This window comes from Halichoerus grypus, chromosome 10, assembly GCF_964656455.1.
Source record: "Halichoerus grypus chromosome 10, mHalGry1.hap1.1, whole genome shotgun sequence".
Classification (NCBI taxonomy): Eukaryota; Metazoa; Chordata; class Mammalia; order Carnivora; family Phocidae; genus Halichoerus; species Halichoerus grypus.
In genome coordinates, this window is record NC_135721.1 from 89,418,249 (window position 1) to 89,445,585 (window position 27,337).

The following is a 27,337-nucleotide window of genomic DNA, read 5'->3' on the forward strand; positions in this document are numbered from 1 at the left end:
ACAGGTAGATATAAAAAGCATACATTTCCCAAAAACAGGCTCCACATGAAGGAAAAAGCCCCAAATACTCGTGAGTTCAACTCTTATTTTCACAAATATACATTACTATTTAGCAGTTTCTGCTTGTCTGGTGGTTTTCCTGTGTATAACTTCATGGATTTCTAAAAATGATGATTCACCTGGATTAAGTCAAGCATCTTACCAGTTCACAAGTCCGTTTTTTTCTCTTGATTTTTTCTGTTTTCATGCCCAACCACTCTCTCACCTGTGGCACAACCTGGACATCTCTGGACGAGACCACAGGGTCCACGTCCATGTTGTCCTGACCAGGTTCCCTGCCCGAACACGGCTAGATTCTTCCACTGCTGGCAACGTCATCTCTGCACCAGGCCCTTGGTTAAGTCAAATTGCATTTTCAACATTCTCCTCATTGACATTTATTTCTGGCTTGGAATCTCGGCAGCAAGATCCTGCTACTAAAATACTGGTTTCAAGAGAGCAGCATCTGGAACCTGGCATATAGAAGGAGCTCAGGAACTGTTTGTTGTATAAATCCTTCTTAATAAAATCTTGTACTTTATTTTCTTCCATACATAAAAGATGAAATACACATTCTCAAAAACTATTAAATCTGTACTATTCTGCTTGGGCCACCATAACAAAGTACTACAGACTGCAAACAACAGAACTTTATTTTCTCACTGTTTTGGAGATGGGAGGTCTGAGATTAAGGTGTCAGTAGGGTTGGTTTCTGGTGAGAACGCTCTCCTTGGGTTGCAGATAGCTGCCTTGTTGCCTTGTGCTCACATTGGCTCATCTTTGCATGAGTATGGGGAAAGAACAAGTTCTCTGATGTCTCTTTTTTTTTTTTTTTTTTAAAGATTTTATTTATTTATTTGAGAGAGAGAATGAGATAGAGATAGAGAGCATGAGACGGGGGAGGGTCAGAGGGCAAAGCAGACTCCCCGCCGAGCAGGGAGCCCGATGTGGGACTCGATCCTGGGACTCCAGGATCATGACCTGAGCCGAAGGCAGTCGCCTGACCAACTGAGCCACCCAGGCGCCCCTCTGATGTCTCTTTTTATAAGGACATTAATCCTGTTAGATCAGGGCTTTACCCTTAGGACCCCGTTTTACCTTAATTGCTTCCTTAGAGGCCCCATCTCCAAATATAGCCACACCAGGGGTTAAGGCTTCAGCATGTTAATTTGCAGGGGACACAAACATTCAGTCCATAATAATATCTTGGCCTCCTTAATTTGTAAGCTTTTTTTTTTTTTTTTTTAATAAAGATGTCTAATTCATATATGGTGATGGCTAAAGAAATTATCTTTAGAATCTCTAGGAAGTTCTAAAGTTGAGCTTCAAAGATACTGCTGTGGTCTGAATATTTGTGTCCTCCTCAAATTCGTATGTTGAAATCCTAACCCCAAGAGGTGATGGTATTAGGATGTGGGGCCTTTGGGAGGTGCTTAGGTCATGAGGGTGCAGCCCCCTGAATGGAATTAGTGCCTTTGTAAAAGAGGCCCGAGAGAGCTCCTATGTTCCTTCCACCATGTGAAGACACAGTAGGAAGGCGCCAGCCTATGAACCAGGAAGCAGGCCCTCACCCAAACATGACCATGCTGGTGCCTTACTCTTGGACTTCCCACCCTACAGAGCTGTGAGCCATAAATTTCTGTTGTTTATAAGCTACCCAGTGTGTGGTATTTTGGTAAAACAGCCTGAACCAACTGATAGATATGGTGCCTAAATACGCTGTTCCTCACATGCAGGCTTTTTAATATCCCTAACTATTATAGTTTCCTGAACAGCTTTTTGGGGTTTTAGAAGACTCTTGAGGACAAGCGCATAGCATTCTGTTGAATTTAGAGTATTTCCAAGTCATTTTTATTCTTTTTATTTCTTCATGAAGATTGCCACTAAAATATGGTTTGTTTTTAGATGATTTGTTAAATATCCCCCCTCCCCCCTTTTGGATAGTGTCCTACTCTGTAGTGTCTTTAAGAAGCAAGTTTAGGCTAAGTGAGGTGTGAGTGTGTTTGTCCAGTTGTGAAGTTTTGGGTCTTACCTGTCCTTTGTTCTGTCAGCAAAACACCCCGGGGGCATGTGAAAGGAGCCAAATTATTTAAAATATAATTTTAGAGATTTTCTTGGGGAGGGGCCGTAGAAGTGGCTTTGGGGGAAAGTTTGTAGGTTTCTTTCATTTCGTTTTCCTAAATGTTTTCTGGGCCTTCTCATTTACTTTCAGGCCATTTATTTTATTTATTCTTTTGGGGAATGTCTTTTTTCAAGCCCTGTCATAGCAACAGGGAATCCACCACAAAGCAGGTACTTGCCACACCATGGTTCAGACCAGCATTTAACATTTTCCTCTTACCTGAACTTGAAGTGTAACATACATGAGAAAAGTGCACAGATGATAATAAATTGTCACAGAGTGAATGCACTTGTGTAACCACCATCCCCGTAAAAAAATAGAATATTACTGAACACCTGATCATATGTTCTCCTATTCAATATTTCCTCTCTGCTGTCTATCTTAACTTCTAACACCACACAGTAATTTTTTCCTGCTTTTGAATTTAATGTATATGAAGTCATGCAATATGTCTCGCTTCTTTCATTATGTTTGCGAGATTCAGGTTGTTGTCATATCGTTCATTCCTTACCATTGCTTTATAGTTTTCCAGAATAGGCCACAAATTTTTTACTTTTGATATATATTTGGGTTGCTTCTAGTTTTTGGCTACTGTGAATAATGCTGCCTAAGAAAGCATGTCTTTTGGTGCACAAATTCATGCGTTTCTGTCGAGTATATACCTGGGAATTAGATTTCCATGTCATAGGATGTATGTGTGTATTTAGCTTTGGTAGATAATATGTATAGTGTTTTTTAAATTGTTGTGCCAATTACACCCCCGTTAGCAAGAATCAAGCATTTCAGGGGGATGGGGGGAAAGATGGCGGAGGAGTAGGGGACCCTATTTCAGCTGGTCCCCGGAATTGAGCTGGATATCTACCAGACCACTCTGAGCACCCACAAAACCAGCCTGAGATGTAAGAAGATCTGGATCTCTACAAACAGAATATTGCAGGCAGTTGGTTTTGAGGTGCGAAGCGGAGAGCCATGATCCTGCAGGCAGATATCAGAGGATAAATGGCAGCGGGAGGGTGCCTGGACGTGGGGATCCTACACCGCCGGTGAGTGACAGCCTCGCACGCTGTGGACGGGCACAGACTCGCAGACCGGTAGCGTCGGGGAAAGGACTTTAGGGCAGCCCCCGGGGTGGAAAACCAGAGCAGCGGGGTCGTGCACACGCGAACTGCAGCCCCTGGGTCAGAAACCCGGAGTGCTGGGGTTGCACCAGTGAACTGCAGCCCCCGGGTCGGAAACCGGAGCGGCAGAGTCGTGCGCACGCAAACTGGGGGCGGCTGGCAGTTTTAGAAGTACAAAGGGCAGAGACGTGCCCCCACCTGGAGGCAGGACTGGTAGTGCTGCGGAGGGGCGCACAACCCAGGACGCTGCAGTTTATAGCAGCACGGACAGAAACGGAGACAGTGTGGCCTGGAGGGTTCACTGAAGAACAGACTGCGGTCTCTCTGCTCTGAGGCAGAGGGTTGGAAATGGTCTCTTCTGCTCTGACTCACGGAAGAGACGTGGAAAGCCACCAGGGAAAGGCGCCAGAGAACAAAAGCCCCAAACACTGATTCCCACTGAGCCCATCCCCCGCCACAGGGGCACAGGGCAACTCCGCCCAAACAGGGTTGCCTGAGTAACAGTGCGGCAGGCCCCTCCCCCAGAACACAGGCTGGGAAAACAAGAGGCCAGCAACCCTAAGGTCCCAAGAAAACAGGTGCACCTTGCTTGGGTTCTGGTCAATAATTTGGACTCTGTACATTCCCTCAAACACCCATCAACAGAATGACTAGGAGGAGGAGCCCCCAAAACAGAAAAGACTCAGAGATTATGACTTATGCTTTAGATTTACAAATGGATGCAGATATAACCAAGATGTAGGAGATGGAATTCAGGCTAGCAATTATGAAGACAATGGCTAGAATGGGGAAATCAATTAATGGCAACATAGAGTCTCTAAGGGCAGAAATAAAAGGTGAATTGGCAGGACTTAAAAATGCTGTCAATGAGATCCAATCCAATCTAGATAATCTAACAGCTAGGGTAACTGAGACAGAAGAGAGAATAAGCGACCTGGAAGACAATATAATAGATAAAAAGGGAAAAGAGGCCAGGGAAAAACAACTCAGAATCCATGAAAATAGAATCAGAGAAATAAGTGACACCATGAAGCGTTCCAATGTCAGAATAATTGGAATCCTGGAGGGAGTGGAGAGAGAGAGAGGGCTAGAAGATGTATTTGAGCAAATCGTAGCTGAGAACTTCCCTAATCAGGGAATGAAACAAACATTCGCGTCCTAGAGGCAGAGAGGACCCCTCCTAAGATCAAGGAAAACAGGCCAACACCCCGGCATGTAATAGTAAAACTTGCAAATCTTAGAACCAAGGAAACCATCTTAAGGGCAGTTAGGGGGAAGAGATTCCTTACGTACAGAGGGAGGAACATCGGAATAACGTCAGACCTATCCACAGAGACCTGGCAAGCCAGAAAGGCCTGGCAAGACATATTCAGGGTACTAAATGAGAAGACCATGCAGCCAAGAATACTTTATCTGGCAAGGCTTTCATTTAGAATGGATGGAGAGATGCAGAGCTTCCACGACCAGCAGAAACTGAAAGAATATGTGACCACTAAGCCGGCCCTGCAAGAAATATTAAGGGGGGTTCTATAAAAGGAGAAAGACCCCAAGAGTGATATACAACAGAAATTTACAGGGACAATCTATAAAAACAACGTCTTCACAGGCAACATGATGACAATTAATTCATGTCTTTCAATAATCACTCTCAATATGAATGGCCTAAACAACCTGGGTGGCTCAGTCAAGTTAAGTGTCCAACTCTTACTTTCAGTTCGGGTCATGATCTGAGGGTTTGAGTTCGAGCCCCACACCATGCTCTGAACTGGGTGTAGAGCCTACTTAAGATTCTCTCTCTCTGCCCCTCCTCTGCTTCTAAAAAAAAAAAAAAAAAAAGCAGCTTGGAAATTTGAGCCCCACCCCCGAAACTCCGGGGAGAGGGGAGGAGCTAGAGATGGGGTTAATGATCTGTCGTGTCTATGTGATGAAGCCTCCAGAAAAATTCCTGAAGTATGAGTTTGGAGAGCTTCTGGGTTGGTGAACACATGAAGGTGCTGGGGGAGGGTAGCACACTTGGACTGGGAATGTAAGCTCCATACCCCTTCCCCATATCTTGCCCTATGCATCTCTTCCTCTGGCTGCTCCTGAGTTGAGTCCTTTTACAAGAAACTGATCTAATAAGTAAAAAAAAAAAAAAAAAAAAAAAAATCAAGCATTTCAGGTGCTCCATATTTTCACTAGAATGTGATATGATCAGTCTTTTATGTTTTAACTAGTGGTGTGGTATACTGATAAAGCTTTAACAACTGCCTCCTTCTCCAGAAGCTCTCGGGGGTAGCATTTGCCAACTGTCATGGTGTAAATTCTCCCACCAGAGCAGATTTTAAGCTACCAACATGATGTCATCGACACAGAATTGGACAGAAGTGTGCATAATGAGCTTTTACCAGTTGATACGAGTACTTACGGCCAGCTGATTTTAGCCATTTGCTGCCTCTTGACAGCCATCAAAGTCTAAGACAGGAGAGGACAGAGGGAAATCAAAATGATGGTCATTGAGTATATAGTTAAAAGCATCAGCAGGGATTTACAGTGAATAGAGGGTCTCAATTGGAGGCTAAGACGGGGAAGCTGCACGCACACTTTGAATGGCAGAGAAGGTGGTGCCTTGGAAATGATTACCATTGCACCCTGGTTGTGCCCTTGTATGCTGCTTCTGTGCTCTTCAGCCTATTGAGAAAGTCTCCATCTATAGACTATCAGTTCCTCATCTGTAAAATGGGGTGATTGAGAAGTGCTCTCTGGGACCCCCTTCTGACTCTGATAATCTGAACATTATCCTCAGATTGGGGATCACAGGCAAAGTAAAAAAGCGGTTTATCCAGGGGAAATTTGGATGGAATAACAGAGAAATCACTCATAGGACATTCAGTAAGAGTCCATAAGCAGTTAAAGCTAGAGTGAATCTTGGCGCCAAACCTGCTCAGGGACAAAAATTCACGTTTACAATTTTTGAGATAATGAGCTCTGTTACTCATCACCTTGGTTTAAGCATCCATCTGCAGTTTTAACAAATCAGCTTGAGGGGCGCTGGCTGGCTCATTTGCTGGAATGTGCGACTCTTAATCTCAGGGTCGTGAGTTCAAGCATGAGTTTAAACCCACATTGGATGTGGAGCCTACTTAAAAACAAAACAGAACACATGCAGCTTGAAGACACAGGTTCATTTATGTCAGGGGAGATTGGGCAGTGATATTTAGACAATATAAGTTATTTCAGGGAGTGCTTGGGAATGAAAAGTCTGTTTTAGCAGATGCCCTTCAACTGTACTTACCTTGGTTTCTTTAGGAAGAAAAATTCACTGCTTCATGCAAATGCTGTTTAGTATTTGGGTAGAAGTGGAGAACTGAGTTCAGGAATTCTAGTGTAAAAAATAAAGACTCCAGCATGTGTGATTTAGGACAGGGAAACTTCTCCCAAGGTTCATGCACCTGAAACACAGAGCTGGCCCTGGGATTGAGGAGGCCCCTGAAGCTTCCAGATACATCATTTTTCTACTAACTGAAATCCTTTATGCCACAGCAGCCCTTCAGTAAAGTCAAGTCATGCAGTAATCTACTTTTTAATCTTTCTGCATCTTGTTATTTTGTTGAAAGTTAATTCATTGCTTTCGATGCCTGTGGGGGAATAGTAGATACAGAGTAAAACTAATGAAAGATAATAATCCTGTGCTTCATAGTTGATGGTCTAAAAATGAGTAGATTAGACTGTGGACCATTAGCCCTGTGTCCTGACTTTATGCTGTTATGTAGATGCTGGTGAGGCAGGAGCCCTGGTCTGCCAGGGGCCACTCAGCATCACTGTTTTCCTGTTCAAATTCCATGTGTAAAACCATGCTGGTCAGCAGACGTGAGGGTGTCTTGTGAGTTAGATGAGTATGGCGCCTGACAGAATTTCCTCTTACATCCTTGATGCCAGCCAGAGGTGGATGCCTGGGGTGCTCTTTTCGGAATCCTGAGGTCTGGGGGCACCTGGGTGGTTAAGCAGCTGACTCTTGATTTTGGCTCAGGTCATGATCTCTGGGTCTGGGGCTTGAGCCCCATATCGGGCTCCATGCTCAGCATGGAGTCTGCTTGAGGATTCTCTCTCCCAACCTCTGCCCTCCGCCCTGCACGTGCTCTCTCTCTTTCTCTCTCTCTCTCAAATAAATAAATCTTAAAAAAAATCCTGAGATCTGGTCTGAGCACAGAACAGTGATTGAATCATGCTTCCAGGCATAGAGCAAGCACACCATTAGCACCCCTGCTCCGGTTTGGGAGGGTGGGGGCACACTACTGTTGTGACTTTCTGCTGACAACCTGACTCCAGTTATATGTAGAGAGTGATATATTCACTTTTAACATGAATTTGAGTTAACTGATTTCTCTTCAATATAGAATGCCCAAAGTTGAAGGAATCTTTGAGATCATTTGATTTAATGCCCTTATTTTACACAGGAGGAAACTGAGGCCCAGCTGGCTAGTTACAGAGTCAGGCTGAGGTGCTTGGCCCTTTTGACCAGACCATGCTGCTGCCTCTGACAAGGTGGTTAGTTTGTGTTCTTAAATGAGGGCATGTGTGTTCAATTAGCCAACATATAATACATCATTAGTTTTTGATGTAGTGTTCAACGGTTCATTATTTGCATCTAACAACCAGTGCTCATCCCAACACGTGCCTGCCTTAATACCCATCACCTGGTTACCCCATCCCCCAACCCCCTCCCTTCTGTAACCCTCAGTTTGTTGCCCGGAGTGCAGAGTCTCTCATGGTTTGTCTCCCTCTCTGATTTCTTCCCATTCGGTTTTCCCTCCCTTCCCCTATGGTCCTCTGTGCTATTCCTTATATTCCACATATGAATGAAACCATATGATAATTGTCTTTCTCTGCTTGATTTATTTCACTTAGCATAATCCCCTCCAGTTCCATCCATGTCGATGCAAATGGCAGGTATTCATCCCTTCTGATGGCTAAGTAATATCCCATTGCATATATGAAACACATCTTCTTTATCCATTCATTTATTAAAGGACATCTTGGCTCCTTCCACAGTCTGGTCACTGTGGACATTGCTGCTATGAACATTGGGTGCATGCACCCCTTCTTTTCACTACATCTATATCTTTGGGGTAAATACTAGTAGTACAATTGCTGGGTCATAGGGTAGCTCTATTTTTAACTTTTTTTTTTTTTAAAGATTTTATTTATTTATTTGACAGAGACAGAGACAGCGAGAGCGGGAACACAAGCAGGGGGAGTGGGAGAGGGAGAAGCAGGCTTCCTGCTGAGCAGGGAGCCCGATGCGGGGCTTGATCCCAGGACTCTGGGATCATGACCTGAGCCGAAGGCAGCCGCTTAACGACTGAGCCACCCAGGCGCCCCTATTTTTAACTTCTTGAGAACCTCCATACTATTGTCCAGAGTGGCTGCACCAGCCTGCATGCCCACCAACAGTGTAAGAGGGTTATCCTTTCTCCACATCCTCACCAACATTTGTTGTTTATTGTCTTGTTAATTTTTGCCATTCTAACTGGTGTAAGGTGATACTTCATTATGGTTTTGATTTGTATTTCCCTGATGGCTAGTGATGTTCAACATTTTCTCATGTGTCTGTTAGCCGTTTGTATGTCTTCTTTGGAGAAGTTTCTGTTCATATCTTCTGCCCATTTCTTGACTGGATTATTTGCTTTTTGGGTGTTGAGTTGGAGAAGTTCTTTATAGATCTTGGATACCAGCCCCTTATCTGTTATGTCATTTGCAAATATCTTCTCCCATTCCGTGGGTTGTTGCGTAGTTTCGTTGACTGTTTCCTTTGCTGTGCAGAAGCTTTTTATCTTGATGAAGTCCCAAAAGTTCATTTTTGCTTTTGTTTCCCTTGCCTTTAGAGAAATGTCTTGACAGAAGTTGCTGCATCCAGTGTTGAAGAGGTTACTGCCTATGTTCTCTAGGATTTTGATGGATTTCTGTCTCACATTGAGTTCTTTCATCCATTTTGAGTTTATCTTTGTGTATGGTCTAAGAGAATGGTCCGGTTTCATTCTTCTGCATATGGCTGTCCAATTTTCCCAGCACCATTTGTTGAAGCGACTGTCTTTTTTCCATTGGATATTCTTTCCTGCTTTGTCGAAGATTACTTGACCATGGAGTTGAGGGTCCATTTCTGGGTTCTCTGTTCTGTTCCATTGATCTGTGTGTCTGTTTTTGTGCCAATACCATGCTGTCTGATGATTACAGCTTTGTAATACAGCTTTAAGTCAGGCATTGTGATGCCCCCAGCTTTGGTTTTCTTTTAACATTCCCCTGGCGATTTGGGGTCTTTTCTGGTTCCATACAAATTTTAGGATTGTTTGTTCCAGCTCTGTGAAAAATGGCGATGGTATTTTGATAGGCATTGCATTGGATGTATAGATTGCTCTGGGCAGCATAGACATTTTCACAATGTTTATTCTTCCAATCCATGAGCATGGAATGTTTTTCAATCTCGTTGTGTTTTCCTCAGTTTCTTTCATAAGTGTTCTGTAGTTTCTAGAGTATAGATCCTTTACCTCTTTGGTTAGGTTTATTCCGAGGTATCTTATGGTTTTGGTGCTATTGTAAATGGAATCATATTCCTTAATTTCTTTCTTCAGTTACATTGTTAGTGTATAGAAATGCAGCTGATTTCTGTGCATTGATTTTGTATTCTGCCACATTGCTGAATTGCTGTATGAGTTCTAGCAAATTTGGGGTGGAGTCTTTTGGGTTTTCCACATAAAGTATCATGTCATCTGCAAAGAGAGAGGGTTTGACTTCTTCTTTGCCAATTTGAATGCCTTTTATTTATTTTTGTTGTCTGATTGCTGAGGCTAGGACTTCTAGCACTATGTTGAACAATAGTGGTGAGAGTGGACAGCCCTGTCGTGTTCCTGACCTTAAGGGGAAAGCTCTCAGTTTTTCCCCATTGAGATTGATATTCGTTGTGGGCTTTTCATAGATGGCTTTTATGATATTAAGCTATGTTCCCTCTATCCCTATACTTTGAAGAGTTTTAATCAAGAAAGAATGCTATATTTTGTCAAATGCTTTTTCTGCATCAATTGAGAGGATCATATGGTTCTTGTCTTTTTTTTTGTTAATGTGATCACATTGATTGATTTGCAAATGTCGAACCATCCTTGCATCCCAGGAATAAATCCCACCTAATCATGGTGAACAATCCTTTTGATGTACTGTTGGATCCTATTGGCTAGCATCTTGGTGAGTATTTTGGCATCCATGTTCACCAGGGATATTGGTCTGTAATTCTCCTTTTTGATGGAGTCTTTGTCTGGTTGGGAGATCAGGGTAATGCTGGCCTCATAGAATGAGTTTGGAAGTTTTCCTTCCATTTCTGTTTTTTGGAACAGCTTCAGTAGAATAGGTATTATTTTCTTCTTTAAATGTTTGGTAGAATTCCCCTGGGAAGCCTTCCGGCCCTGGACTCTTGTTTTTTGGTAGGTTTTGGATTACTCTTTCAATTTCCTTGCTGGTTATTGCTCTGTTCAGTTCGTCTGTTTCTTCCTGTTTCAGTCTTGGTGTTTATAAGTTTCTAGGAATGCATCCATTTCTTCCAGATTGCCTAATTTGTTGGCATATAGCTGTTGATAATAAGTTCTAGCAATTATCTCTATTTACTTGGTATTAGTCGTGATCTCTCCCCTTTCATTCATGATTTTATTGATTTGGGTCCTTTCTCTTTTCTTTTGGATAAGTCTGGCCAGAGGTTTATCAGTCTTACTAATTCTTTTAAAGGACCAACTTCTGGTGTCAGTGTTCTGTTGTTTTTCTGGTTTCTATTTCATTGATTTCTGCTCTAATCTGTATTATTTCTCTTCTCCTGCTTGGTTTAGGCTTTATTTGCAATGCTTTCTCCTGGTCCTTTAGGTGTAAGGTTAGCTTGTGCATTTGGTATTTTTCTAATTTTTTGAGAGAGGCTTAGATGGCTATGTACTTCCCTCTTAGGACACCTTTGCAGTATCCCATAGGTTTTCAACTGATATGTTTTCATTTTCATTGGTTTGCATGCATTGTTTAAGTTATTTAATTTCCTGTTTGAGCCATTCATTCTTTAGCAGGATTCTCTTTAACTTCCAAGTGTTTGAGTTCCTTCCAAATTTCTTTTTGTGATTGAGTTCCAGTTTCAAAGCATCGTGGTCTGAAAATATGCAGGGGATAAAATCAATCTCTTGGTATTGGTTGAGACCTGATTTGTGACCCAGTATGTGATCTATTCTGGAGAAAGTTCCATGTGCACTCAGGAAGAATGAGTATTCTGTTGTTTTAGGATGGAATGTTCTATATTTATCTACGAAGTACATCTGGTCCAATGTGTCATTCAAAGCCTTTGTTTCTTTGATGATCTTCTGCTTAGATGATCTGTCCATTGCTGTGAGTGGAGTTTTGATGTCTCCTACTATTAATGTATTATTATCAATATGTTTCTTTATTTGGTTATTAATTGGTTTGTATAATTGGCTGCTCCCATGTTGGGGGCATAGATATTTACAATTGTTAGATCTTCTTGTTGGATAGATCCTTTACATACGATATAGTGTCCCTCTACATCTCTTACTATAGTGTTTGGTTTAAAATCTGTCTAATATGAGGATTGCTACCCCAGCTTTCTTTTGAGGTCCATTGGCATGGTAAATGGTTCTCCATCCCCTCCCTTTCAATATGGAGGTGTCTTTGGGTCTAAAATGAGTCACTTGTAGATAGCATATGGATGGGTCCTGCTTTTTTATCCAATCTGAAACCCTGTGTCTTTTGATGGAAGCATGCAGCCCATTTACATTCAGAGTAACTATTGAAAGATATGAATTTAGTGCCATTGTACCCCAAAGTCCCTGTTTCTGTAGATTTTCTCTGTTTCTTTCTGGTCTGTGTGACTCTTGGGGTCTCTCTCCGCTTACAGAATCCCCCTTAATATTTCTTGCAGGGCTGGCTTGGTGGTCACATATTCTTTCAGTTTCTTTCTGTCCTGGGAAGTTCTTTATTTCTCCATCCATTCTGAATGACAGCCTTGCTGGATAAAGTATTCTTATTTAGTACCCTGAATATGTCTTGCCAGCCCTTTCTGGCTTGCCAGGTTTCTGTGCAAAGATCTGATATTATTGTGATGTTCCTCCCTCCATATGTAAAGAACCTCCTCTCCCTAGCTACTCTCAGGATAGTTTTTTGGCTGTAAGATTTGCAGGCTTCACTATTATATGTTGGGGTGTTGATCTGTTTTTATTGATTTTTGGGAGGGGTCCTCTCTGCCTCTTGGACATAAATGCCTGTTTCCTTCCCTATATGAGGGAAGTTCTCAGCTATGATTTGCTCAAATAAACCTTCTAGCTCTCTCTCTTTCCACCCCTGAGGGAGCCCAATAATTCTGACATTGGAACGTTTCATGGCATCATTAGTCTCTCCAAGCCTTTTTTCATGTGCTACTAGCTGCCTGTCTCTGTTTTCCTGAACTTCCTTCCTTTCCCTCAGCTTATCTTCTAGATCACTTACTCTCTCTTCTGCCTCATTGACCCTAGCTGTTAGAGTATCCAGCTTAGACTGCATCTCATTTATAGCATTTTTAAGTTTGGCTTGATTAGATCTCATTTCTGCCCTTAGAGGTTCTCTGCTGTCATTTATGCTTTTTTCAAGCCCAGCTACTAATTTTATGATTGCTATGAATTCTATCTCTGACATTTTACTTATATCCATATCGATTAGCTCTGTGGCAGAGAACACTGCCTCTGGTTCTTTTTTGTGTGTGTTCCCTCTTCTTGTCATTCTGTCCAGAGAACGATGGGTGGCGAATGAGCAGAGTCCAAAATATCAACGATGACCCAAGCAAGATGCACCCTAGCAAAATGTGGAGTGGTAGGGAGCCACCACAGATAAATAAAGCCTAAATGAAACACAAGAATAAAATTTTAAATGGGGGGGAGAGGAAGAGGGACTATAATCTTGCAGTGTGGACAAAGCAGGGTGTTCCACTTGTTCCTGGGTGAATTTTGGTCTGTGTGTTAGAAGGCACTACATTCCAAAATTGCAAGGGAATTAAAACTTAAATATTTATAAAGATAAAATTGAATAGAGTGAAAAAAGGACTAAAATGAAGCATATAACTATAAAAAAAAATGTAGATGTGAAAAAATACAAGTTAGAAAGCGACTGTTGTTGATATAACAAAGATCTTAGTTGAAATGAGAAAAAGGTAAAAAGGAAAAAAAAGCATAAGAAAAAGAAAAAAAGGAAGAATTTTTTCTGAAAAATAAATGAGTCGTGAGGCAGCACCTGGAGCTCAATATACTATTTTCCCCAGAGTTGGGATTTTACAGTCTTATGGGATCCCTAGGGTTGTTGTTGTCCTGTTCTTCTAGACTGTCTTCCGGGGGAGGGGCATGCCACACAGTTTCTCAGGTAACCCTGCCTGGACGGAGTTGCCCCACCCCTGTCAGGGGATGGGGCTCAGTGGAAACTGGTACTCTGTGTGGCTTTTGTTCCCTGGGGACTTTCTGCGCCTCTTCAGAGGATCAGAGCAGAAATGGCTAGGCCCAAACCTCTGGCCCAGAGCAGAAAGATTGCAGTCTGTACTCTTTAATAAGCCCTCTGGGACAAACAGTCTCCACTTCTGTATGTGCCAATGAAATCCGCAGCCTCCCATCCTGCGCCCCCACTGCAACTCTCAGAGGTAGTCCCAGGGGCCCGGGAGTGCCACTGCCTTTTGTGACTCTAAAACTGTGAGCGGCTGTGGGCTTGCACGCACACCCGAAGCTCCTGGATCATGTCTGTGTGCCACTCTAATGTCCGTTCTGGGCCGCTACCACCCTCTGAGTTTTTGCCCTGTCTGGCACAGGTTCCAGACTTTTTTGGGCTGCTCAGGAAAAGAGCAATTACTAACCGCCCAGCTCATGGTTTATGGTGATCGGAGCTGAGAGTCCCCTCCTGGGCTTGCTGACCATAACCTGCTTCCTGGCTCCAATGCTCAGGCATTCTCCTGGTTCAGGCATTCCCATTCGCTTTGTGATTCCTCAGATCCTGAGAACACAATGCCTTACCTAGAATTCTGCCTTTTCATTTCCAGACTCCCTTTCAGAGAGGGATGTCTCTCCCTAGAGCAGACTTCTAAGGGTTCTGATTTCTAACACCTCTATTCTGGTGTTTTATCACTTTCCAGGAGCCAGCTTATGAAGGCTCCCTCCTTCTGTTTATCTTCCAATATCTCCCTGCAGATTCACGACTCTGCACATCCTGCCTTGCAAAAAGCAGTCACTTTGCTGCTTGTAGAGATCCAGATCTGTATTCTTACATCTCAGGCTGATTTTGTGGGTGTTCAAAATGGTTTGATAGACATCCAGCTAAATTCAGGGGAGTAGTTGAAATGGGGTCCCCTAATCCTCCACCATCTTGCCTCCTTCCCCATTTGTATATATTCTTTTTTTTTCCCATTTGTATATATTCTTAAGTGAGATGTCTATTCATTTCCCCTGTTATTTAATCAGATGGTTCATTTTCTTATTATTGAGTTTTAAGAGTTATTTGTATATTTTGAGTAATAGTCCTTTATCAGACATGTCTTCTGCAAATATTTTCTCCCAGTCTGTGGGCTTGTCTTTTATTTCCCTTAATGGTGTCTTTCCTAGAGCAGAAGTTTTTTTTTTAATGATGAAGTCCAACTGATCAGTTATTTCTTTCATGAATCATGCCTTTGGCATTATATCTCCTTCATTTTTAAGGATGGTTTTTACTGGATATAGAATTCTTGGTTGACACCCTTCTTCTTTTACCACTTCAAATATGTCCTCTTGCTGCCTTCTGGTCCATGGTTTCTTATGAGGAGTTAGCTGTTAATCTTTTTGAGGATTGCTTGCTGCTTTCAAGATTCTCGCTTTCCAGTTTCTCCGTATCATTACTAGCACTTATCATTACATGTTTTTTTAATAATAGCCAGCCTAAATACTCTAAGTAGTATCTCATTGTGGTGTTGATCTCATTTCTTTGATGGCTAAAGAGGTTGAGCATCTTTGGTCATTTGTGTCTCTTCTTTGGAAAAATACTCTTCAGATCCTTTGCTTTTTAAATTGGGTTATTTGTGCTTTTATTATAGAGCTGTAAGAGTTCTTTTTGTATTCTAAACCCAATTCCCTTATCAGATACAGAATTTCCAAATGTTTTCCTTCTTTCTCTTCATTTTCTTGATAATGACTTTTGCCATAAAACAGGTTTTAATTTTGGTGAAGTCCAGTTTATCTGTTTTTTTGTTGTTGTTGTTGCTTGTGCTTTTGGTGTTCTGTCTAATCAAAGATACGACATTGCCTAATCAAAGGTCATTTACTCCTTTAGAAGAGTTATCCTGTGTTTTCTTTTAAGTGTTTATAGTTTTAGCCATTACAATTTGGGTCTTGATTAATCCATTTTAAATTAGTTTTTGTATATGATATATGATAGGTAGGGATTCCCCTTCAGTCTTTTGCATGTGGCTATCCAGTTGTCCCAGTACCATATGTTGAAAATACTTGTCTTTTCCCATTGAATTGTTTTGGCTCCTTTGTTAAAATCAATTGACTGTACTGGGGTGCCTGGGTGGCTCAGTCGTTAAGCGTCTGCCTTCAGCTCAGGTCATGGTCCCAGGGTCCTGGGATCGAGCTCCTCATTGGGCTCCCTGCTCGGCGGGAAGCCTGCTTCTCCCTCTCCCACTCCCCCTGCTTGTGTTCCTGCTCTCGCTAGCTCTCTCTCTCTGTCAAATAAATAAATAAATAAAATCTTTAAAAGAAAATCAATTGACTATAAATGTAAGGTTTTATTTCTTGCCTGTAAATATTTTTCCATTGGTTTGGTTGTCTGTTTGCCAGTACTATGCTGTCTTGGCTACTGTACCTTTATGGTAAGTTTTGAAATTGGGAAGTGTTTGTCCTCTAACTTTTTCATTCTTTTCTAAGATTGTTTTGGCTATTCTGGGTCCCTTTTATTTCCATATGAATTTTAAGATCAGCTTGTCAATTTCTTTAAAGGAGCCAGCTGAAATTTTGGTAGGAGTTGTGCTAAATATGTAGACCAGTTTAGGGAGTATTGCCATTTAACAATGTTAAGAGATGGGATGTTGTGTTATTTTCCTAGGGCTGCTGTACAAATGACCACAAACTGTGTGGCTTAAAACAACACAAACTTATTCTCTTATAGTTATGGAAGCCAGAAGTCCAAAAGGTGTGGACAACGTCACTCTCTTCAGATTCTAGGACCACATCAGTCCAGTCTTTCGCTCTGTGGTCACATTGCCTCCTCCTCTTCTCTTTCAAAACTCCTCTTCCTGTCTCTAAGGACACATGTGATTGCATTAGGTCCCACCTGGATAATTCAGGATAAGTTCATTTGGGGTCTATAGCTATAGCCCTGGCACAAATATAAGTTTGTGTGGCTATAAAAAATCTTTAGAACTGGGAAGATATTGGTCAAAGGGTACCAAGTAGTTATGTAAGATAAGTAGGTCTGCAGATCTAACATATACCATGATGACTATAGCTGTAATAATACTGTTTTGAGTAGTAGAAATTTGCTAAGAGATAAGTTTCAGGTGCTAATGTCACACACAAAATGGTAATTCTGAGGAGAAGTTATGTTAAATCATCATGATATGTACTTTAATATATATATATGATTTTATGTATAATTTCCATTAAAAATAAAAAATCTCTACATCTCTTGTCACGGAATAGGCATTTACTAGATTATGTATAGTTTATTTTGAAAGCTGCGGACAGCTACCTGGATTGTATAGGATTACAGGTGTGTGTGCAGCCCCAGGTACGTGTGTCTGTGTAGCAGCAGAGATGCCAGTGTTTATCCCATACGTACCATGTGCCAGACACTGGTCTCAGTACTTGACACATTAACCAGCTTAACAATAACTTTAATGTTCATAGTCTCCTAATGACATACTGAGGCACAGAGAGGTGAAGTAACTTGTTCAAGGTCACAGAGCTGGAAAATGCCCATAGTAAAACTGGAGACTCTGACACTAGAGTCTGCCATCACTGTGTGCCACAGTATCTTCTTTAGGACACCCCAGAAAAATAGGGTTTTTTTGGACAGTTCTACAATTTGTTTTTGTTTTTTTAAGATATTTTTATTTGAGAGAGGGCATGAGTGGGGGAGGGGCAGGGAAGAGGGAGAAGCAGGCTCCCGCTGAGCAGGCTCCATCCCAGCACCCTGGGATCATGACCTGAGCTGAAGGCAGATGCTTAAGCGACTGAGCCAACGAGGGGCCCCTGGATAGTTCTAGAATTTGATATCCTTATAGTTTTTAGTGTATCTGCTTTGTAGGAAAAGCAAATATTATAATAATTGTCAATTAAATGAAGTACCCACTTATTTTTACATTGTTAGGACTGGAAAATCCCTTTGATAGAAAAGATAGCTTCTCAAGCCTTATTGCTGAGATATTTAGAACCCATGTAGGCAAAGTAAATACATAGTATAAATTTTGAAAAATAAGAAAAAGCCTTCCTTGAAAACAGTTAATGCTGAAATTAATCCTAAAAGCTCAGAACTGCCAAAGTATGAAGGTTGATAAAAACCGGCAAGGCTATTTAAAGTGGCACTGAGGTCTGCTCCACTGGAACCCAAGGACAGACTTTAATATTTTATCAGGATTGTAACATCTTTCCAGATAAAGAATGAGCCCATCTAGAATGGCTGCTCTTGGTCCTATTCATTCTGGGAGAGCAGGTTTTTACAGAGGGCCTTGTTTGGAATTATTTCCCATTGCAATATAATCCTCTGGACCCTCAAAGATCAGCACACCTAGCTACTTCTGAGAGACCACCATTCTCTTCTCTATCCTCAATACTCACTGAGTTTCTAGGGCACAGATTAAATTCCCTCATCTCTGCATCAATTAAATGCAAACCAACACCTTGCTCTTTTGGCCTCCAGAGGGCTGCGTTGTCCTGCAAAGTGCCGGCCAAGGGCATCTGTCCCAGGGCCAATATCCGGTTTGTTTGGGGGCAGGTTTTTCTTTCCGAGGTAAAAACAGCATTTCGTTTCACCTGTTAGCAAAGTTTATGCTTGTATTTTAAATTAAGCTTTATAGCTTTAGAATAATTGAGATCCTACTGATTCCAATTTCAAAAGAATAAAACCTTGGGAAACCAGGTGTTCTCATTATCTGGAATATTGTCCCCAGTTCTGTAGTCAGCTACTGAATGGGGCCAGGTTTTCAGGTGGTTTTGCTATGCAAACATTTTATGCATATGTGGAATGCAAAAGAAGATTAATTCCATTTAGATGAAGAGGAAACTGAAGAGGCCCTTGAGCCCTGGGGACTGTTTATTATTTATAACAACCACTCTGCTGTGAGGCCTGTACTTCGAAAGTGAGTAGGCCTGGGGGCCACCTGGGAGCAAGCAGGGCACCAGGGGTGGGCAGTCTTGGACAGATGGGTCCTGGTGGGACCACGGCAGGGCCGGCTTGAGCAGGCAGAGAAGGCTGTTGCCATGTTTCTTTCCTCCTTCCCAGGGGTCTGTGGACGGATTACAGGGGAAGGGGTGTTCTGGCCCTGGCCTCACACAGAGGTCTTGGGAAGTGTGAACGGAAGATTCCAATAGCTAATGTGCTGTAGGGCCCCTGCTGGGCAGGGGCGGGGTTAAGGCTGCTTCTCACCTCCTGTTCTGTAATTTAGGTTGATGGCTCAGGGAGGAGGGATGGGCTGAGGAAAAGACAGTTTTTCAGTGAGGCATTTCTAGAAATAAGATTTGAGCAGCATATAAACTGGGAACCTGGGAACCTTTGTGTGGGAACAGTAATTTTATTGCTGTTAGTGGTGGTATTACAACAAACACTAAGGATAAGTCGCTGTTTCTGTGTATCTAGCACCTGGCATGTTCTATAACCGTCCCCTTAGCAGCCCAGCAAAGGATAGGGTGGGAAGGGAAAGTACCCAGCAAGAGTGGAGCTCTGTTATATGGAGGCTGTGGAAGGCTGCTCTGGGCCACAAACAGGGCTGAGCATCCTGAGGTAGCCACATCTGTCCTTCTGTGGCTGTCCCTTCCTCCACCTCCCTCACTCACCCCCCACAGTCCAGGGCTGTTACGCAGACGGCACCTCCACCTTGAGGCTTCCCTGTCACCCCTGCCTGACTGCCACATCGACATGCGGCCGGGGCATGTTACATTCCCATTCTTGTGCCAAGCTTGGCTTTAGAGAGAGGTTGGTGTTTTCTTGGTTTGTACTTACTTTTTAATGGACTTAATCCTTAGTTTTTTCCAGATGCTCCATCAGCTCTGTCAGAAACCTATCCATTTGTTGTTTTCCAGCTGGTCACACACACGCAAGCCCCTGGGTTCCTCCTGTTGTTGGTTTTGTGTGGGTTGCCCTCTGGCCCTGCCCCAGGGCTGCCCTCACAGGATAGGCTCTATTACTTGCGTAGGAGCCAGATCAGAGATCCTGCCTCTCCCTTTCTCTCAGTTATCCCTCATTTTGCTGAAGTTCATGTTGGTAGCTTCCAGAAGAGGTTGAAAGTGATGTTGACTTGGGATGTCAGGGCCTGGTTTCATGAGAGCTTTTGGTCGCCAACAGTACAGGCTGGTTCTGCTGCCTGGGGCTGTGAGTGTGGGAGTGCTTGCTCTTCTCTGGACGCTTTGAGGACTTGTTGGTTTGTCTGTTTGTTCAGAAATTTCATGAGGATTTACTTAGGTGGCCTCAACTTGTACTTTATTGCTTTGAAAATAAAATATGGAGAAAAGAAAAGGATTAACTTAGGTGTGGGGTTTTTTATTTGTTGTCCTACATGGTGGGACTTAGCCGTCTGTCTACTTGGAAAGGTCTTATATTATTCCAGTAATTCCCCTTCTCTTCAACTGGTTCCCTTTCCTGGACTTTTAGACGATGCCTGGAGCTTTGGGATCAATATTTGCTGTTGTTGTTAAGGAAAGAGAAAATCTAGATAAAAGTGCTATAGAACAGAGCCAGGCAATTTCAGAAAGTAAGCCACCAAATTTTGAATTATTTTTCTTTGTAAAAACTTTTTCTTATTTTTAATTTTAATTGTAAAAAATATATAATATAAAATTTACCCACTTAATCATTTTTAAATGTACAGTTCAATAGTGCGTTAACTATATTCACGTTGTCGTGTTAACGGATTTGGAGAACTTCTTGTGACTCCAAACTCTGTACCTGCAGAGCAGCTCTTCCCCTCTCGCCTCCACCAGCCCCTGGCAACCACCACTCTACTTTCTGTCTCTGTAATTTGACTAAGTGTGTATGTAAGTGGAATCACACAGTATTTGTCCTTTTGTGACTGGCGTAGTTCGTTCAATACGATATCCTCAGGGTGCAGCCATGTTGTAGCCTGTGACAGGGTTTCTTTCTTTTTAAGGCTGAGTAATGTTCCATTGTGTGGCTATACCAGTTTCTGTGCTCCTTTGTCCATGGACATCTGGGCTCTTCTACCTCTTGGCTGTTGTGGATAATGCTGCAGTGAACATGGGTGTGCACCTATCCCTGAGATGTTGCTTTCAATTCCTTTGGATATATACCCAGAAGTGGAATTGCTGGATCATATGGTTTCTATTTTTAGAGTTTTGAGGACCCTTCATACAGCTTTCCGTAGTGGCGGCACCATTTTACATGCTCACCAACAGTGCCGTGTACTGTTCCAGTTTCCCCACGTCCTCACCAATGCAAACTTGTTTTCTGTTTTGTTTTTTATAGTGGCCATCCTAATGGGTGTGACATAGTATGTCATCATGGTTTTTATTTGCATTTCTCTAATGATGAGAGATGTTGAGCCTTTTCCTGTGGTTGGCCATTTGTCGGCCATTTGTCAGCCATTTGTATATCTTTGGAGAAATATCTCTTCAAGACCATTGCCCATTTTTAAATGGGGCCCATTTTTAAATGGGGTTACTTATTGCACAAATGCAACACTATAGAAGAGACGGTCTTTTCCTTGTCATATGGTCTCATCTCCTTACTGTTTATTTAAAATTTTATTTATTTATTTATTTATTTGAGAGAGAGACAGAGATAGAGAGAGCACAAGTGGGGAGGAGAGGGAGAAGCAGGCTCCCCACTGAGCAGGGATCCCAGGACCCTGAGATCATGACCTGAGCCAAAAAGCAGACGCTTAACTGACTGAGCCACCCAGGTGCCCCTCCTTACTGTTTAGATGTGCTTTATGGAAGATTTCCTTCTGTATCTTCCAGTCTTGCCATTGGATTTTTTATTACAGCTATAATATGTCAGTGTCCCAGAAACCTCCGTTGGTATCCTAATCATTCCTTTGCCTAGCAGTCTCTCTTTTTTGATAACTTTAAATGATTTTCCTTTATCTCCTTCTGGATATTAGTTTCTCTTTGTGTGTATATGGGGGGGACAGGTCTTGTGCATGTCTTGGGTCTCCCCTCCTGCAAGCACCACCTCCCAAATCACTACCTCCAGATTCCAGCAAATGAAGGGTGTGTGTGAACATCAGAATTTTGAGGCCCCTATTCAGGTTTCTCCACTACTCCTGTAATTCTGTGGTCTTGTCACTCAAGCCCTTTCCTGAGACTCCTGAATGCAGAGGAAGCCATGGGACTCTGCATGACTCTGCACTAGTAGGCTAGACCTGTGCCCGGGCCATGCTTTCCAGGTGAAGGTGGCTTTGCAGTTCTTCCAAGCCTTCCTGGCCAGGGTTGCCTACTGGTTCACCACTGAGGTTTGTTATGTGGTATTGCAGAAGCTACAGGAAGACCCCTCCCACATCCTGGGATGGGAGGAGGGCAGATTCCATCGGGTGTGCATGAATAGAGGCAGTGCCTCCTTTTTCCCTTTGTTTTGAAAACTGGGCTGAACATTATCTTGGGTGGGGGTTAGGAAATATCTTAGCAGATTGTGACTGAAAGATCTTTTTTGCCCTACTTGTAGAGCTGCTGTGCCTGAATCACATCATTTGCTGGTACCTGTCTGGCTGGTAGATGAAGCACCTGCTCTCTTGGGACAGTGGCTCAGATTCACAGGGATGAGAGAAGGAGAGGAAAGGAGTGTTTCTGAATGGCCGGGAACTCAACTGTGTATTGAGTAGAATGAAGTGTAACCTAGTTGACATTGGCTTGAATGTATGGGCCCCTCCCCTGTGTCAATCCTTTCATGGAGGCATACAGACAGACCAGTAAGTTCTCTCAACAGGGGGGCTGGCTTGTCATTGCTCCTGGGAGGGACCCTCTGGAGCCCTTTACCCTTCAGCCCCCACACCTGAGTTCTGCCCAAATCTGGAATCCTGGGGCAGGAGATCAGACAGGAAGGCCACAGGTTTGGCAAGTCCAGTGTGATGAGGGTTTGCTGGGCCTTGATTTTCCTGATATCTCCTCTGTGATAGTCCAGGTATTGGGAAGAATCTTAAGTTTACTTGGCCTCCTGGGGAATGTCCCCATCACTTGGGTGAATGCTCTAGAGTGTGCTCCCTACTCTTCCCCTACTTTGCATACCCCAGCCTAGATCTGACCTGTACTGGAGGAGTCTAGCCAGCCCTGAGATTAAGTGGACCCATATGCTGGTGACCTCCCCTTTGAAATAGCTAAATTGCAACATTATGTATTGCTCTTGCTTAAATGGGCTCATTATAGAATGTTTAGCATAAAAGTGCAAACCCAAAACAATTCTGGCATTTGAGATTTGGTAGGGTGCACAACAGACCTGTGCTGAGGTCGGCTCTGGGAATGAGGAGGCGCTGCTGGAGCCTTCTTGAGTGCCTGTCTGTCTTGTGGCCCAGAGGGCAGGTGGGGTGTAGAGCTTGGGAGGACTGTGCCAGTGACTCCCTCCTGGTCTTGGGTCACTGGATGGCAACCTGGTGGCCTACGGATTGGGCCTGTTTCCCATTTACATTTTCTTGATTTTCCTCTGACCCCCTAAGGCCCTGGTTTGCACTCACTGACCGTAACTATTATTGATGTGTTTCCCCTCGGAAGACCTGTGACCTCTCAGAAAGGTTCTCTAGAGACTGTTTCATAACCTGGCATGTGGGGGAGACCCTAAAGCCTGCTGGGCGCTCTGCACCTGCCTCGCTGTAGACAGAGGTGGCTGGTTGTTCTCTTTACCTGAAATGTGCTTCTGGCATTCAGCCTTCTATGAGGGGTTGGTCCCTGTTTTCAGAACCTGAATCTGTTAGTGTTTTACCGAGGGCAGGTTTTCTTTGCAGTCTTACCCCATAGACTCATTGTGAGTACACTGGGTGTTCTGCTGTGAGCGGACAAAGATGGGGGCCTGGGGGGGATGCTGTATGAGATGCCTTGGGAACAGGGGCTGTTCAAAGAGTTCATGCCGCTCTCCCCCAAACCAGGGCCCTACTGGCCCACTAATTCTGTGGTCTTTTTAGTCATATAGAAGTTCCTCCTGTTCTGTGGAAATCCCCACCCAGCCTCAAAAATGTGCATCTGTGCTCCGAGAGTAAATGAGGTAGAAGCAGCCTGGGCCTCCAGAGATGGCCCCAGACTTGGTGGGGCCTGGAGACATTGAAGATGAGCTGCAAACACAGCTCCTGTGGGTGATGAGGAGGGAGCTGCCGCCCTTCTTTTTAAGTCTTGTTGCCTCTCTTATTTTTTTCTTTGTGCCGCTCCTTGTTTCAGCAACGCTTTGAGATGTGGTGGGCAGTGGACCCCCATCTCACCAGGGGACTCGCCACCACTGGACCCTCCACACACAGCCTACACCTCCATGGGCAGCCAGGGCGCCTCTGGCCCCAGTTTGAGGCTTTCTTCCTTCTTCTGTGTAGAAAGGGAAAGCTGCAGCTCAACAGGAACTTAAATTCCTGTGGTGGAGGGAGAGCCCGGCCACCCAGAGTGGTGTGGATTCAAGACTTGCCTATGGCTGGGAGAGGAAGACATTTCTTCTCTTCTTGCTCTGCCCTTGGGAAAACAGCCAAGCCTGCCTTCTCCAGGGACACTCCTGCACCACCCAGGGCATGCTTCACAGAGCATGGCTGGGTTTAGCCCCTTCAGGACTCACGAAGAGGCCTCATGGGGTGTTTGCTGAGGAAGGTTTTGTAAGAGAAAACCCTGGAGATACCCCATGTCTCTAAAACAATCCTTAGGTAAGCTGTGTTACATCTCTGCACACAAGAGCGCAAGAGCATATAGTCATTTTTTTAAATGAAGAAGGCATGGAATGATCTCTCAGATGTGGTGTATTTTTTAAAAGTTGTAAAATAATATGTATGGTGTTACGCTTATGTAAAAACATGCATATCTGTGTGTTATGTATGTACACACGTTGGTGCATCTGTCCACCTTATAGACTTGGGAATCATTTCAAACCTACACTCCAAGCAGTGTTTACCTCTGGGAGTGGGGTTAGGCTTTTGTTTTGCTTTGATTTTTTTGTTTTTGTTTTTGTTTTACTTTATATACTTTTAATTGCTTGAATTGGTTACAACTAAAGGTAAAATAGAAGAAATGGAGGATTTGTTCATGATTTGCAGAGGTGGTGGGGGAGGGGGGCATTGTTCATAAGCAGGGCAACAGGGAGAGCTTGGGGTGGGGGAGCATCAGCATCAGGGATGTGTGGGTGTGGTAGGTTGTGCATTCGGGGTCCCCTAGTCACTCCTCACCCTCCTCATCCCGGTTCCTCTACCTCTTTCACATACTGAATTTTGCCACTTGTCTTTCTTACTGTTATGTTCTCCTGTCCGTTTACTTGTGGCTTATCAGAAATTAGCATTGGCAAATACCAGTACTTGAGTGCAGCTCACCACAGCTGGCTGTTGTCTACAAAAGGATGCGGCTCCCAGCTCGGGTTGGGGACTCACCTTGGATGAGAAGCTTGACAGAGGTTGGGTTAGGAAGGTTATTTCATTTTCTGATTTATCCTTGATGTTTTTACATGTGTATCTGTGTTTCTCGATGTTGTCTCTGTCATCATCTCAAAGCAGTCTGGGGTGGGGGCAGGTTCCCAGCTCCACCTCTCCTTGCCCTTTCTCCGCTTCCCCACACTCCTGCCGAAGTGCACGCATAATTTGATGAGTGGATAGGGCAGGCTTGTTACCCTTTTACTCCTACATCCAACCTGAGGCCATGAGCTTATATACTCATCCTCAGAGTGGATGCTGGCAGTGTTTACACCTGATCAGGAGCTCAGGGGAGGCAGTTCACCTTATAAGACCACTGTGAAACATCACAATGAAGATTCTATTCAGTCAGTTTTTTTACTGTCATCGATTCTGTTGTTTTCCTGAGTAAGATGATACTCTGGGGCTGGGGGGTTGATGTGAACAGATTCCAATCCCTCATACAGTTTTTGTGCTGATGCAGACCTCCCTACCCATGTGGGTGATGGTGGTCCAATACTGTCAACATTAAAACTTATATCTTTGGGGCACCTGGGTGGCTCAACGGGTTAAGGGTCTGACTGTTGATTTCGGCTCAGGTCATGATCTCAGGGTCGTGAGATCAAGCCCCCATCAGGCTCCGCACTGGGTGTGGAGCCTGCTCAGGATTCTCTCTCTCCCTCTCCCTCTGCGTCCCCCCCACCATGTGCGCGCTCGCTCTCTCCCTCTCTCTCTCTCTCGAAGAATTACATCTTTAATTGGCATTTACTCTGCTGTCTCTTATTAGTAAGAGATGTTGCTTTACTGTTTCATGCTTACGAATTAATTATTTGATTATTAATGAGCTTGATCTGTTTTCCATGTTTGTTTACTTATCATATTTCCTCTTTTCAGAATTGTCCTTGATCTGTGCTGACCCACATGAAATCGCCATTGTTATTGGTCAGAATGGTCTAGTATTGACAATTTCATATGGTTCATCCTCATACCTTTAGGATTTCAGTGTTTTTTCATGATTTAGCAACATTTTTCTAGTTATGAAGTGTTTCACTTTCTATAAAAATTTTTCAGAAATATAAAAATATAGAAAATGGAAATGTGTAATACCACAAAATCATTTCTTACCATTTTAATGTAGTTTTTTCCTCCTTCCTTCCTTCCTTTCTTCCTTCCTTCCTTCCTTCCCTCCGTCCCTCCCCCCTTCCTTCCTTCCTTCCTTCCTTCTTTCTTTCTGTCTTGTCTTGTCCTTTCTTTCTTCTTCCTTTCTTAATTTCTCCCACATAATTGCAAAAGTCTCTTGATAGAACTGTTCTAGGCATAAGTGAATTATTACAATGTGAACTGACTAGTATGTATACTAGCTATTATTATTATAAAGATTTTATCCCGGCTTGATATTTTATCAACTGCACTTCTTCAAAAATGTGTTTTTTTAAGCCTGTTGAATCTTCTGCCATATAATTATGCTGTAACTAGCAAGCTCTTTTCTTTCATTGGACATTTAATTTTCTTTTATGTCTTTGTAGCTCTGTTTCCTGAAGCATAGGAATTTCTTTTTGTTTTTTTAAAGATTTTATTTATTTATTTGAGAGAGAGAGAGAGTGAGAGAGAGAGCCCAAGAGGGGGTAGGGTCAGAGGAAGAAGCAGACTCCCTGCTGAGCAGGGAGCCCGATGTGGGACTCCATCCCAGGACTCCAGGATCATGACCTGAGCCGAAGGCAGTCGCTTAACCAGCTGAGTCACCCAGGCATCCAGCATAGGAATTTCTGTAAGGAATTTGGTGTACGTAAAATAAGTAGGTCAGATAATACAATTATTTAAAAATTTCTTGGTAAATGTGACAAGTCTAGAATGTCTGGAAGACATGTGAGAGCCCCCTTCTTATGATAGCCTCAGCTAGCTTTGGGGTGTTTTTATTCTAGATAATTTGACCGTGACAAATAGTATATTTATTTTCATTTGGACATTTTTAGATGGCTATTAGCCATATATTTTTCTTCTTTTGTGATTAATCAGCATCCTCTGTATATTTTATTGGAGTTTCCATTTTTTATTATAAGTACTTTTATTTGGTAAAATAGTATTTGGAACTAAATACTAATAAGGGAAAAAATACCATACTTGTATATGTATAGAGAAAAATTAGAATGTGTATTTGCCAAAATACTCATAATGATTTTTTTAGGTGGTGAAATTTTGGATGATTTTAGTTCTCTATTATATATTTATCTCTTTTTTCTGATTGTTCTATAATAGATAATTTTTTTATTTTTTAAA

At 42.9% G+C, this 27,337-nt stretch overlaps 1 protein-coding gene across 5 annotated transcripts in view; it reads left to right on the forward strand.

Moving 5' to 3' along the window:
• Positions 1–27,337, forward strand: part of NINL (ninein like) — a 171,731-nt gene that overhangs the window by 60,814 nt on the left and 83,580 nt on the right. The window lies entirely within an intron of this gene.